The sequence below is a fragment of the Poecilia formosa genome, unplaced genomic scaffold (genome assembly GCF_000485575.1).
Source record: "Poecilia formosa unplaced genomic scaffold, Poecilia_formosa-5.1.2 Scaffold40, whole genome shotgun sequence".
NCBI classification, from domain to species: domain Eukaryota; kingdom Metazoa; phylum Chordata; class Actinopteri; order Cyprinodontiformes; family Poeciliidae; genus Poecilia; species Poecilia formosa.
The window spans coordinates 3,237,445-3,249,711 of record NW_006799979.1 but is presented as its reverse complement, the minus strand read 5'-3'; positions in this window follow the sequence as shown (position 1 = coordinate 3,249,711).

Genomic DNA, 12,267 nt, shown 5'->3' with positions numbered 1-12,267 from the left:
TTCAATCTTGCAGTACACAAGGTGTCCACGCATCCTTAAAATGTCTTAAATTCGTTTTTTTATTAGTTTGCCTTAAATACTCTAATCACAGGTCTTAAATTTTGCGTGCCAGAACTATTTTTTTTTCTTGCAGAACTTTTCTGTCAACGAAAAGTTGACACAATTATTTCTATTGCATTCTGCGACTCAAGGCAGTTGAGGCTAACTGCTAACTAGCTGCTAATAAACTGTAGCTAGCTAGCTACCTTTGTTTGCCTGTATGATGGGCACAGTTTTAGCTATCCTTGATTGTAATGCAGCAAGTTCCCCCAATCATCCCGTTTTTTATATTTTTTCTGTCTTAAATTTTGCTCAAGGTGGCAATAAAAAAGGTCTTTAAAAGTCTTAAATTTGACTTGTTTTGAAAGCTTAATTTTAAATCCATTTATAAACCATTTATATAGCCATAAAAAGGCTTCAGAACTCTTTGAAACTTAACTTAGCAAATCATAATAATAATAAAAAATCAGTATTTTATACCTGAGAAATTGATTGATGCTTTACCACAAATTTCATTGTTATTTTGCATGTCATAAGGAGAAAAGTTGTGGAATCTCTACTGTAGATGATTAACAGATGGATGAAGCACCTAAGAGGTGCTGATGTGACTCTATATAGACTTTTAAGCAAACGCCACAGGATGCTTTCCCTGTAGACACAAGAACTGGACTGAAAATTACTAAAGAAAACAAAAAATAACCTTCAGAAAACATGGAGCGCTATTGGTTTAAGCAACCTAATAAGATTATGTAAAAGTCTGCAAAGTATTTATCCTGTCACTGTAAAGATAAGTACATACCCAGAAGCAGTCATACAAACATTGAACTTTGGTGGACATCTTTAAATAAATATATATTTTTATTGTCTGGTTCAAATTTCAGCTAAAACAATCATGCTTGGCCAGTCCGTGTGCTAAACTTTAAGAACTTGTTTAGATGGAAGTGCATGTTTTCATTGTTCTTTTCACTTTATCTTGGTCTTTCTTTGTTCTATTTTTGTTCAAATAGAATAACAAAACTTCCTCTTCATGTTCTGTCTTTTCTGCTGCGCTCATGATTTATTTGATTTATTATGACAGACTTTTCACAAATCTGAGTCAACCCGGACCGTCTTCATACTACTGGCTGTTTTCAGCATCTATTAAGAGTTCAAAGCTTCATCTTTTCTGGCCTGTAACTTCCCTCCAATGTGTGAAAAAAAAAAAAAAAAACATCATCCCTGTGGGTAGATCAGAGAGACCGCACTGTGCACTTGCAAGTTGTAAAGATAAATAATTAAACTAATTCGCTTTAGGGTGAAAAGTCCAGAGATGTGGTGTGAATGTTGGTGTTCACCTCACAGAATCTGTTGCTATGTGGAGCTCTTCATCTGAATGAATTATACCTTCTCAACTATTCCTCCAAGTGTCTGTTTCTGTTTCTGGAGGTGGAAATGTTTCCCAGCAGGTGGGCTTCATTCAGCCCCACCACCTCTCTCTTAAGGTGGTCTGACCCCTCCTCAGAGGTCAGCTGTATTTAGGTCACATGTGGGTTTTTGTTCAGGCAGTCTGCAGTGATCTTCCTCAAAGGCTTAGAGCCTGAACTTTCCAACTATCTTATTTTCTTCTATTTTTTATTTTTTTTCACTTTTTAGCTCAATAACTAGCCGACTTTAGGAAAAACGATGCGTCAGTGTGTCTGGATGTGTTACTAGGTGCAGGTAAGGCGCTTCACAGTCGGCTACCCCTCTCTGATCTGTTTGGTCATTTCTGTGTGAGCGCGACCTCTCTGAGGAATGCGCGGCAGTAAAAGCTTGTAAAGTTTCTTGTTTACTGTCCATCTCCCTCGACCCTCCTTCACCTGCTTCAGTTCCTCTCTCCGTGTTTTTCCAGCCCCTCCCTCCTCCTCATCTTCCTCCTACTCCTCCTCCTCCTGCCGCTGCGTACTGTGGCCTCTCTGTAAACCAGTCCAAACGCAGCAGATGTGTGACGGCCGACGACATTCACAGCTGTCAGCTCCCATATCAGCTTCTGTTTGGCGCTTAACCTCGCACACAGAGCTCGCTATCGCTAACAACGACCAGCGGCGGTCGTAGGAACGACGTCAGGAAAAAAATCTGACCTACGTTTTGCATTCAAAGAGTTACATGAATCTTAATTTGCAAATGATTTTAAAGGGGCAGTATTATGTTAAATCAACTTTTTTTTAATTTTACATCATCTTGTAATGCTATTCCCTCTTCAGAAACATACCTGGAGTGTTGCCTTGATTCGTTCATGTACGTTTTAGAAATCATTTAGTCTCCCATGGCAACCATTCAGCCGTGAAAACACCTGGGTGGACCTAGCGCTGCATTCAAGGCGCAGCTCCTTCAGACTAGCCAGCAGCAATTAGCAAACACCTGGACCTCATGATGTGAACTATTTCTCAGTAAAACACTGGTAAAACCTCTGCTAAAGGGTTAAAAGAGGACCGATGATGTTGAGATGACCTCCTGAAGGCGGAGTTTCAGAAAGAGCAGGAGCTTTAAAAGAGACAGAGGCCCAATTTCAAGCCATTAAATTACAAAGTCAAATTTCGTTTAAGTCATATTTGATATATAGAGCATTTTTACAACAACTTGATTGTACTATAAACTTATGAAACGTGTCTAGGAAATGCATAATCCCCGTCGACTACGACGATACTGCCACCACTACATTCTACTGTGTTCAGGTGTTAGCTGTCCTCTGGGTTTCGTTTTGATCCCATGTTTATTAGGGATGATGTGCAGTATTCGTTTCTGCATCAGCAGTTTGCTAAAAAGTTATTTATATTTTTTCTTGCCTGAAATAAAGGGCACCTTCCACATATCTGCCGTGTCCCCTGGATGACTCGTGACATACTGCAACTTGGCAGCTTCTTGCGGTTCTGAGGAACGCTCAGCTTTTCTGTCAGCTGAGGTTGATGTCTTAGTAGGTCTGGATTTGTTCCCGTCTCTTTCACATCCTGGTGACGAGTTGAACGGAGCCGTGAGACGCTTGAAGCGCGGGGTATTGTTTTATAAGCTAGTTTTGCTTTAAACTTGTCCTCGGCTTTCTTGCTGCCCTTTCTGCGTTGTTCCTTGTTCTTTATGCTGCTTGTTTTTTTAATGTTTTAATGTTCTACTTTGGTGAGGGCTTACAGGGGCAGTAGCTCAGGGTCCCTAATTTTGGGGCGGCCCCACATATTTTTATTTATTTATTCATTTTAATGAATTCATTTTTTGCAAACACTGTGCTTTGTATGAGCATCATAAGCCCATATCAGGAGAGTTGTAATAAAATTTTGGGATTTTTAAGAATATAAATAATATTTGAAAGTTGTAAAGTTACAGGAGGGAGGGTGGGAACAACATGCAGTTACAGGCCAAGAGATGTATTAAATCTACCATGTTTCATGCATGCATTTACCTATTAATGTACAGTAATGTGCATTAGCAAAGTCACTTCTCGTCAGTGGAAAGGGCACCAAACCGGTTTCCATCCCAGAGGCCCTCATTCCCTGTAGATCCGGCCCTGTGTGTGGTTGTAACGTGAGAAAATGCGAAAGGTTCAAGCGGGTATGCGAGCTGCTCTGTTTGAAGCTCGTTTTGGCGTTAACTCGATCTAACCTCTTTGTTTCCTTCTGGCATCTTTTCCCCCTCTCGGCACCTGGCTCCCGTCCAGAACCTCGCTGCTCTTCCCTGGCAGCGCTGTCCCTCGCCTGTTGCCCCCATTTCTCCCCTCTCTGCTCACACAAAACTTGCTCCTCTCTGGCCTTTTCGTGTGACCCCAGACCCCCTCCAACTCCCCCAGAAGCTTCGACTTTCCTCCAGGTCCCAGCCTGTAGGCTCGGGGTCCCAGATATTACCTTCGCTCCCAGCCAGCTGCTGTCGCCTTCCCAGCCATCCAGCCCAGCATGAGAAGCCCAGCAGCTGTTGATCAATGGGCAGCCGGGGCCAACGCCTGCCTGTCCCCTCCCCTGACCCCCTACCCTCACCCTCACACACAGTCACACAGATGCACACACACACTCCCCAGGGAGGCAACAGATGGGGGTCAGCCAGAGGAAAAGGGGTGTGGTGGGGCGGAAAGGGCGGAGTTAGGTGTGTGCTGTTTCTGCGTTTGTTTGTCAAGCAGCTTTCCGACCAATCAGGGGTGGATACTTGAGCATTTCGAATCCGTGAGCGTGCATTTGTTTTTTTTTTTTGTGTGTGTGTGTGTTTTTTTTAAGGCTCTGCTGCTGGACATTTGCTCGCCGTGTGTCTCCATTGTGGACAGGTGTTGGCGTCAGCGGTGTCCAGAATCGTTTCAGCAGCTGCTCTCTCCCCCTCTCAGTCCTCTCAGCTCATCTCAAAGCCCCACTCCCCCTCCTCCGCCCCCCTGACAGATGTAGCCACGCCACCACCTCTCGGCTTTTTATGGGCCCGGCCTGTTTTGACTTTAAATATTTGTCCAGGAGGCGCTCGGCCTTCTTGGTCAGACGGGGGGGTCAAAGGAAAGAGAGAGAGAGAGAGAGAGTTTTGACTTTAAATATTTGTCCAGGAGGCGCTCGGCCTTCTTGGTCAGACGGGGGGGTCAAAGGAAAGAGAGAGAGAGAGAGAGAGAGAGAGGTGATCCCGTCGTGACGCATTCTGTGTGTATTAATACTGGACACCAGAGTGTCTTCCCCCTATGAATATGCAAACCTGCATGAGAGGTTGTCGAGATTTAAAAGGACTCATATGGCCGATCTTTGGACCTGATGGTGAAGATCAGCTGGAAAAACACCAGAATTAGATACTGAATTGAACAGCTCAAGCTCAGTTGAGAACAGCTCAAGCTCAGTCAGACTGACAGGAAAGTGTCTGTCAACGTTGATGTTTAAGGTTTACCGTAGATTATTAGTTTGATTTAAACCTGGGCCTCTCAAAAACCTGGACGTGCTTTAATCTGGTTCCTCCGGTTTTAGCTCGTTCATTTTTCTACTGGCTAAAGCAGGTTTCCTCTCAGGGTCTGTTCAGGTTAATGTGCGCCGTTAGCACTTTAGACGTAGGTCAAAGAGTACAGCTCTGGTCTTTTAATTGATCTGGTCTTTCAAATATTTTCTTTTGACCTTTTTCTTTTTGTTGTTTTCATATAGAACTGACTCATCGTGGTTTCTGTCTAGTCGTTGAAACAAAAGCACATTGGCCAGCTTTCCTGCCACATCCACTAGTGTGTCTTAAAGCCTCTTCATTTCAATAATCTATAAACAAGAGGTTACCATCACTGAACTGTAAGATCTGGCCCCTTTCTCTGGTGGAAGTGTCAACATTTGTGATATACTCTTAAAGGCAGGTTTAGCCTTCTGGATTGTGTGTGTGTGCCCGCGTGCACATGTTAAGCATAGCTGCATCCAAAGTGGATTTACTATGATTTACTTTAATCCTGCAGAGAAGCGCGCCGAAAAACATTCCAAATAATTCCTCGATAGGAGGTTTTATCACCATGTTCATAAACGATTCCACAGAGAAGGAAATGTGATCCGGGATCCGTCTCGAGGCGTATTCGATCGTGTTGTGATGTGTCACAAACACAAGCTGGAAAGCGTTTGTTTGGGATTCTAGTTGATGGAATATTTAGTAAACAGAGGAGCATTGTGTGTTCAGAAAGTCCCGTTTTCAGTTTGCCACGAGTCATGCAGAGTCTTGGGAGAATAAAACGTCAAAGTCCACAAAAGATTTGACTAGACTGGAAAGGGTCAGATCAAATTGCAGCCATATGTTAGAGTGGCCCAGTCAAAGCCCAGTCCGATAAGGAATTGAAAATCTTTGGCAAAACTTGAAATGTATGTTCTCAAACTCTAGAAAGCTGATACAATCATGCACCTTGGAGCAGGACATCATGCTGGCACACTATTGACAGTTTTCAGTCGATCTTTAAAACCTTTCATTCCCAACATTTTCCTTGGTCCGTCTCCTTGAAGTTAAACGTAACATTTTATGAGTTTAGGAGTCTGAAAGAATGACAAGTGAGGTGAGGATTCTGATTCTGCTGCTGATCCCAGAGAAGCTCCCCCCCCAAAAAACACACCTCTGCCAGCTGAGAGAAGAAAGATGAAGAGGGAAGACAGGAGAAGAGTGGTGGAGCGCACCTTGTTGTGCCATCTGGGCTGACTTTTCTCTCCTCCTCCCCCTCTCCCTCCTTCTCAGCCCATTAGGAAGGAGGATTAAGGTGGTGGAAATTACAAGTTGCAGCTGACAGGAGCGCACCCAGCGATGGATTTAACCGTCCAGGGGAGGGACGCAGGAGTGGGGTGGGGGGGGATAGAGACAGGGAGCTAAAGAGGCAGGTCGGGGAAGAAGGAGCAACTGATGAGCTAATTAGACCAAAGGGGTTTTCTGACGAAGGAAGAAAAATCTAACTTTCCTCAACGTCTTCCCACCTGATTTATTTTAAGAAGTGACCGACATGATGATGCTGGTACAGTCAGTGTCTACCCACTCCCTGCAACTCATTTACCCCCTCCACCCCCTCACTCACCCAGCCAGCCAAGGTGGAGGGAGAGGGGGCGGAGGGAGGGGGTGGGGGGGGTGCAATGTGGGGGCAGCGGCAGCTATGGATGGCGCCCATATGGCCGCAGCTGATGGGGGTGATTGTCGGTATTGTTCACTTTGTCAGCGATCGTGGGGATGCGGGAAAGAGCTAATGATAATGCAGAGTGCAGATGTGCTCTGGAGCAGCCCAGTCGTTAAGCAACAACAGCTTGAGTGTGTGTGTGTGTGTGTGTGTGTGTGTGAGAGAGAGAGAGTTATAGCCACAGCTGCTTGCCAGCTTGTTTGCCTTCTTGTTGGAAAACCTTCTGAAAGACCCACTACAACTGTATAGCCACAAGCGCACCATACAGGAACGCGCTCGCACAGCTGTTTGGGTCTTTAATGTTGGTCTGCTGATGTTTTCTATTCAAAGCAGCTCTGCGCTTGAAGAGGAGATGTCGGTCTCTGAGGTGATTTTCAGTTTAATGGGGGTAAAATAATCCAGATTCTGGGCCGTCAGCTTCAGAGACGCAGTTGGTCGCCATCTTCTCGTAATGAGGTTAAAGGTTTTGGTAAAAAAATGTCGAGATTGTTCTTATTTCCTTGTGGACATTAAAACATGACTCAATTTCTATTCAACTGTTATGTAAGAAATGGCAAATTAAAAACTCTGACAGTAGCTTGTGTTTTATAGGAGACGGCCTCAATCAAAAGTGAGACTGTGGCTAAGAGATTAATAAGTTTGTCACAGCATCACTGTTTGTTCAAGCTAAGATGAATCTCTGCACCAGTGTACTGGAGAGGCCACGCTGTCCTTTGTAAGACGTTGCCGTCCTGTCGGTCTGTTCCTCCTCCAGATGTCCTGAACTAAAGATTTCTATCAGACAACTGCTGGCTCCACTCTTCTACAACCAGCTTCAGCCCTCCGGAGGATCCTGCCCCATTTCCTCTGTCTTCACAAGGTGCCTTAGATGGGACTGCCAGAACTTTCTCTGTGGTAACCTCAATAAACACTCTTTATACTTCCAGAAGAAGATGCTTGTTGTGACCCCTGCTGAATCAGAAACTAGCACAAAAACATCTCATTTACTTTGATTAACCTCTTGCCTGTTTTAAACTCAACATCGTTACATTTCTGGAAGATGCTGTCGTAAAAAGAAACAGGAACTGATATTTTTGGGTTTCTTAGAGCCAGATAGATGATTTTGATGTTCAAGTCAAGAACCCTGGTGGATGGGGGTCTGGTGGTTATGGTTTGACTCTGCCGATTCATTTTGAACAGTAGAGAAGCTGAAACCTCTTTACTCTCTGAGGATTTGGAGGTAAACACACCACTAGTGACAGAACAACATAATCAAGAGTTGGCTCATGGAGGGAGAAAACTCAGCTGCTTATCTTTTTGTGATCTCCTGAAACATGGCAATATCTTCAGTCAGAACGGGAATTAAAATGTTTAACATTTAAAATTTAATTCCTGTTCACCCCTCCGACGCTGAATTAGGACCCAAATTTGTTTTGCTAACAGGAACAGTCATTGGTAAGAGAAGGTGTCCATTGTCAAGTACTGCTGATAATCTAAGATGATGTCGGGGTGTTTCTCTTCCAAAGAGCAGTGCGGACTCTTTGAAATACCAAGAGATTTTAAATTAAATTCAGAAATCTCTAGCAGATAAAGGAAAACTGGACATTTTTAGTTATTTGGGAAACTTTGTGAGGCAGAACATTGCTTCACATGTTCCGTTCTGTGTTTGTGTTTCACACAGGAGGCTCTTTGGTGGTGCACCGCTTCCTACCGCCATTTTCTCTAGAAATGATTTTCAACCCAAGTTTAAATAACTGCTCAACGCAAACGTTATAATGCTGTGAAGGTAACAAAAAAAGCAGTCACATAAACCACACATTTTATTGAATGGAGTTCATTTTATAATGTCAGAAGTCTGATTTCATGATCCTTCCCATTAGCTTCTAGTATTAACTGGTCAGGTTTTATAACAAATTAAGAATTTTATTTTCAAGGTAACATAAATAAATAAACTCATCCCTTTAAATGACATCAATTGAAACTTTCTAAAAAATGTTTGGTTCTAGTGGCCTTTATTGATAGTTAGTTACCATACCAACTTTATTTATAAAGCACTTTATACACCAACAGGACCAAAGTGCTGTACACAATCATAAAATTCAATCCAATTATAAAATAGAAAAAAATCTAATATAAAATACATATTACTACATAGACACAATAAAACAAAGTGAAACATCTCAGATTGTGCCAAAAACCAAAGAAGAAGATGGGTCTTAAGAAGGGTCTTAAAAACAACTTAGTTGACTGTTGTTAGTCTGTTTTAGTCAACAACTAAAACTATGCTTTTAGTTTTTTACGTTTACGGTTTTAGATTTCTATGTTTTTTTGTTTTATTAGCCAAACCTGATTTCCTGCTAATGTTTGAAGAGTTTCCTCTTTGCTCTGCTTCCCTGACTCACCTGCTTATGATGACTAATCGGCACAGCTGTCCTTTATTTAGTGACTACCTCTCTCACCATATGTCTCTTGGTTTGTCCAAGATCAGATTGTCTGTTTTCTTCAGTATCTTTTTTTTTTCATGTAATGATTATAGTTTGTGAATAAGTTTGGACATATAAAAATCATGTGTTTGTATTCCATGCACATAGACATGTTAACTGTTATGTCATCCAATTTTTGGGGGGCAAATTTAATCTCATATTAGTCAACATAAAATATCTCAGAATGACTTTTAAAGATGGATCGTTTAAAATAAAACTTCTTTGCTGCCGGGATGTTTTAGAGTCGGTCTGCTGCCGCCGCCTCTCCTTTAGATGAGCCAGTTTCTGCGGTCTGGGTGAACTGGAGACCTGCGGTGTCAGTTGCTTGTTTGTCTATGTGTGTCATCTCTGTGATACGTTGATGACCTGTTCAGGTTTAACTTCACCTGTGAGACCTGGAAAAGCTCAAGCTGCAGGTAACCCTGGAAAACTGAAGTAACATAATCACCTGGCCTCTAGCAGGCTTTACGTGATGGCTCAGCTGAATCTGTATGGGCTTAGCTGATCTGGAAGGATTCGACTTTCTGATCTCCTCAGATCAGTATTTGGAAAAAAGGACTGATTAAAATCAAAGTCAAAATAAATGTATGTAATGGAAGAACTCTGAAAGTTGATTATGAAACCAGATTTTTACTTGAAAATCTTTCTATTTAGTTGTTCTCACTTGCTTCGGTGGATTTCTCGAATCTTTCTCGACATTTGCAAAACACCATGGATCAGCTGCAAAAGCCAATTTCTCTCTCAAAATCCTTAGCTCACCAATCGAAAGTGTATATCTGTGTCGATGAACATGTCAGGCTCAGAATGACAAGTTCGCGTTTCGATTGCTTTGTCATGTTGTCAACAGTGACTCCAGAGAGATGGTTTGATGTAAACTATGGCTGAAGTTTTGATGAAGTGTTGCTAGTTGTAATACATTTTGATCAACGTGACATAAGCAATTGAAAATGTGGGATAAAGCAGAGAATTGTACATAATCACTTGTTTGGAAGTACAAAAGCATTGGCAACTTGATCAAAGGAATGATGAACTGGTTTTTTGATGTGCACAATTATATGAAGATTGAACTCTTAGTTTTGAAAATTTTAGTTCTGTTCTCACAAATGCAACAAAGTGAGTAAATTCTGAACCGTGAATAGGTGGGGGTCCACTAAATCATCACTTGCTGTTCCTTGCAGATCCACTAGAGGCCGCGTTTTCGTTTAACCTAATTACAAATCGTAGTTGTTTTCAAAAACAGCGAGTGAGAGATTTGGGTCAGAAGTGGAAACTTGGATCGACTGTTGTGATACTAACCACTGCTAGCAACACAAATAAAACCATATTTCTCTCCATTCAATGGACTGAAATACTAAAAGAGTGTGTGCTCAGAGACTGTTCAGTACTATGAAGTTTAATGTGATCAAGCTCTTAGAAGGGTGATCTTTTTTTTTCTTGCAGCTGTGACGACGTTTAATACATCTGGCAGCCATATTGGGTATTGAACTCAGCGACTTTTCCAAATCTCTATCCTAACTTCAGCATGGAGTCCGTCTGCCATCTTGGAGCTCAGAAAATTGACAGAGAACAAATTGAAAACAGCACTAGCATAATCTCTCTTGAGGTTTTTATGGGGCAACATTTTATTGTGGGGACGAGGCAGTAGATTATTTTTCTACATTTTTTGTAGCGCAACCAGTTTGATTTCAAGGAGTTATAGTATCCGATGTAGATGACCCTTCTAGCATGTCTAGAGAACGATGGACAACTTATTGTGGAGCAGAGGGATTTATGGCCAACTCTGGCTGGTTGAATCGATTGAGTGGAGATACGTGGACGATGTTATAGAATGGAAAACCTTCCACCGATGACAGGATGATATATATAGAATGTACATCACAAAGTAAGACACTGCTGTATTTTTGTTTTCGACTTTCTTATGGTTGCGAATCTAATCCCAACTGGATGCTGTAGCAGCCTAGCCATAAAGAGGAGAAAGCAATGGGTTCACCAGCCATGGGACAGCATAAGAGTTGGCTACCATGGAGACTGAATATACATATGGACATTATTACTAACCAAGGAGTCACATAGACTCATTCTCTTCTTGATGTTTGGATGTCAAGAAATGTGACAAGTGATGCTCACCTCTCAAGTGCAGTTTAATATTTTTATCTCAAATATAAATATATATCCTCTTGAAAAGAGAAATTTACCTTTCCAACATATTAAAATGAGATGTTCCAGCTACCTCCATAGTAACAGATGTTATAACCCAGCATCCACACATACAGATTACTATATAGGGATGTGTCACTCCTCTAAGCACAGTGAATTACAGAGCGTTTCAATGACGGGAAGCCATGTGTGCACTGAGTCCAGTCATGAAATTTATAACAAAGTGGAAGCGGATGGGAACGCCACTATACGGTGGAAGGACATGTAGAGTGGCATGTATAAAGTTTGGAGCAGAGTGGGACTATGGTGTAGGGCTGCTCAGGAGTTTGGCTCAGCCCCATATTTCAGCAAACGGAGATATTTTGGATAAATTCTTGCTCCTAACTTAGGAGCATTTTTGGGGTGACCCCTTCCTGGCCAAACATGTCTGCGGTGAACAAGGACATGGTGGGATAAATTTAGTGTGGAGGAATATGACTGGACTGCTTGTCCAGCATCCATATCTGACCTCATGAATGCCCTTTTCGAGTAAGTCCATTTCCTTTTTTTTTCTCCACTAAACACACTCCCATGCCTTGTGGAAAGCAAGCTTTTCAGCATTATATTAAACTCTATGGATTAGGACTGGGATGTCAGGTTCATATGTGTGTGTGAAGAGAGACAAGTTAAGACTTTAGCCAATGTAATGTGTTTTTAAGTTAAGATTCTGAGGTGCTATGATCTTTATTCGCAGTAATCGACAGGAAACTGGCAGAAAGAGAAGAGAGGAAGACATGCAGTATGGTTTGGGTTAGGGGGTTAGGGTTAGGGTTAGGGTTAGGGTAGGGTTAGGGTTAGGGTTACACATCAAGGGTCTGATTCCCTTGATCTGATTCCCTTGATGTGAGGGAATCAGACCCTCACATCAAGGACCAATAGCCTAAATAAACCACACACCGTTCCGCTGTATACATTTCTGTTCCTCCTAATTTCTGAAATGAAACAACTCTCCCCAGAACGAACTGAAGATTTGCGCCGAGGCGTTGCACGCCA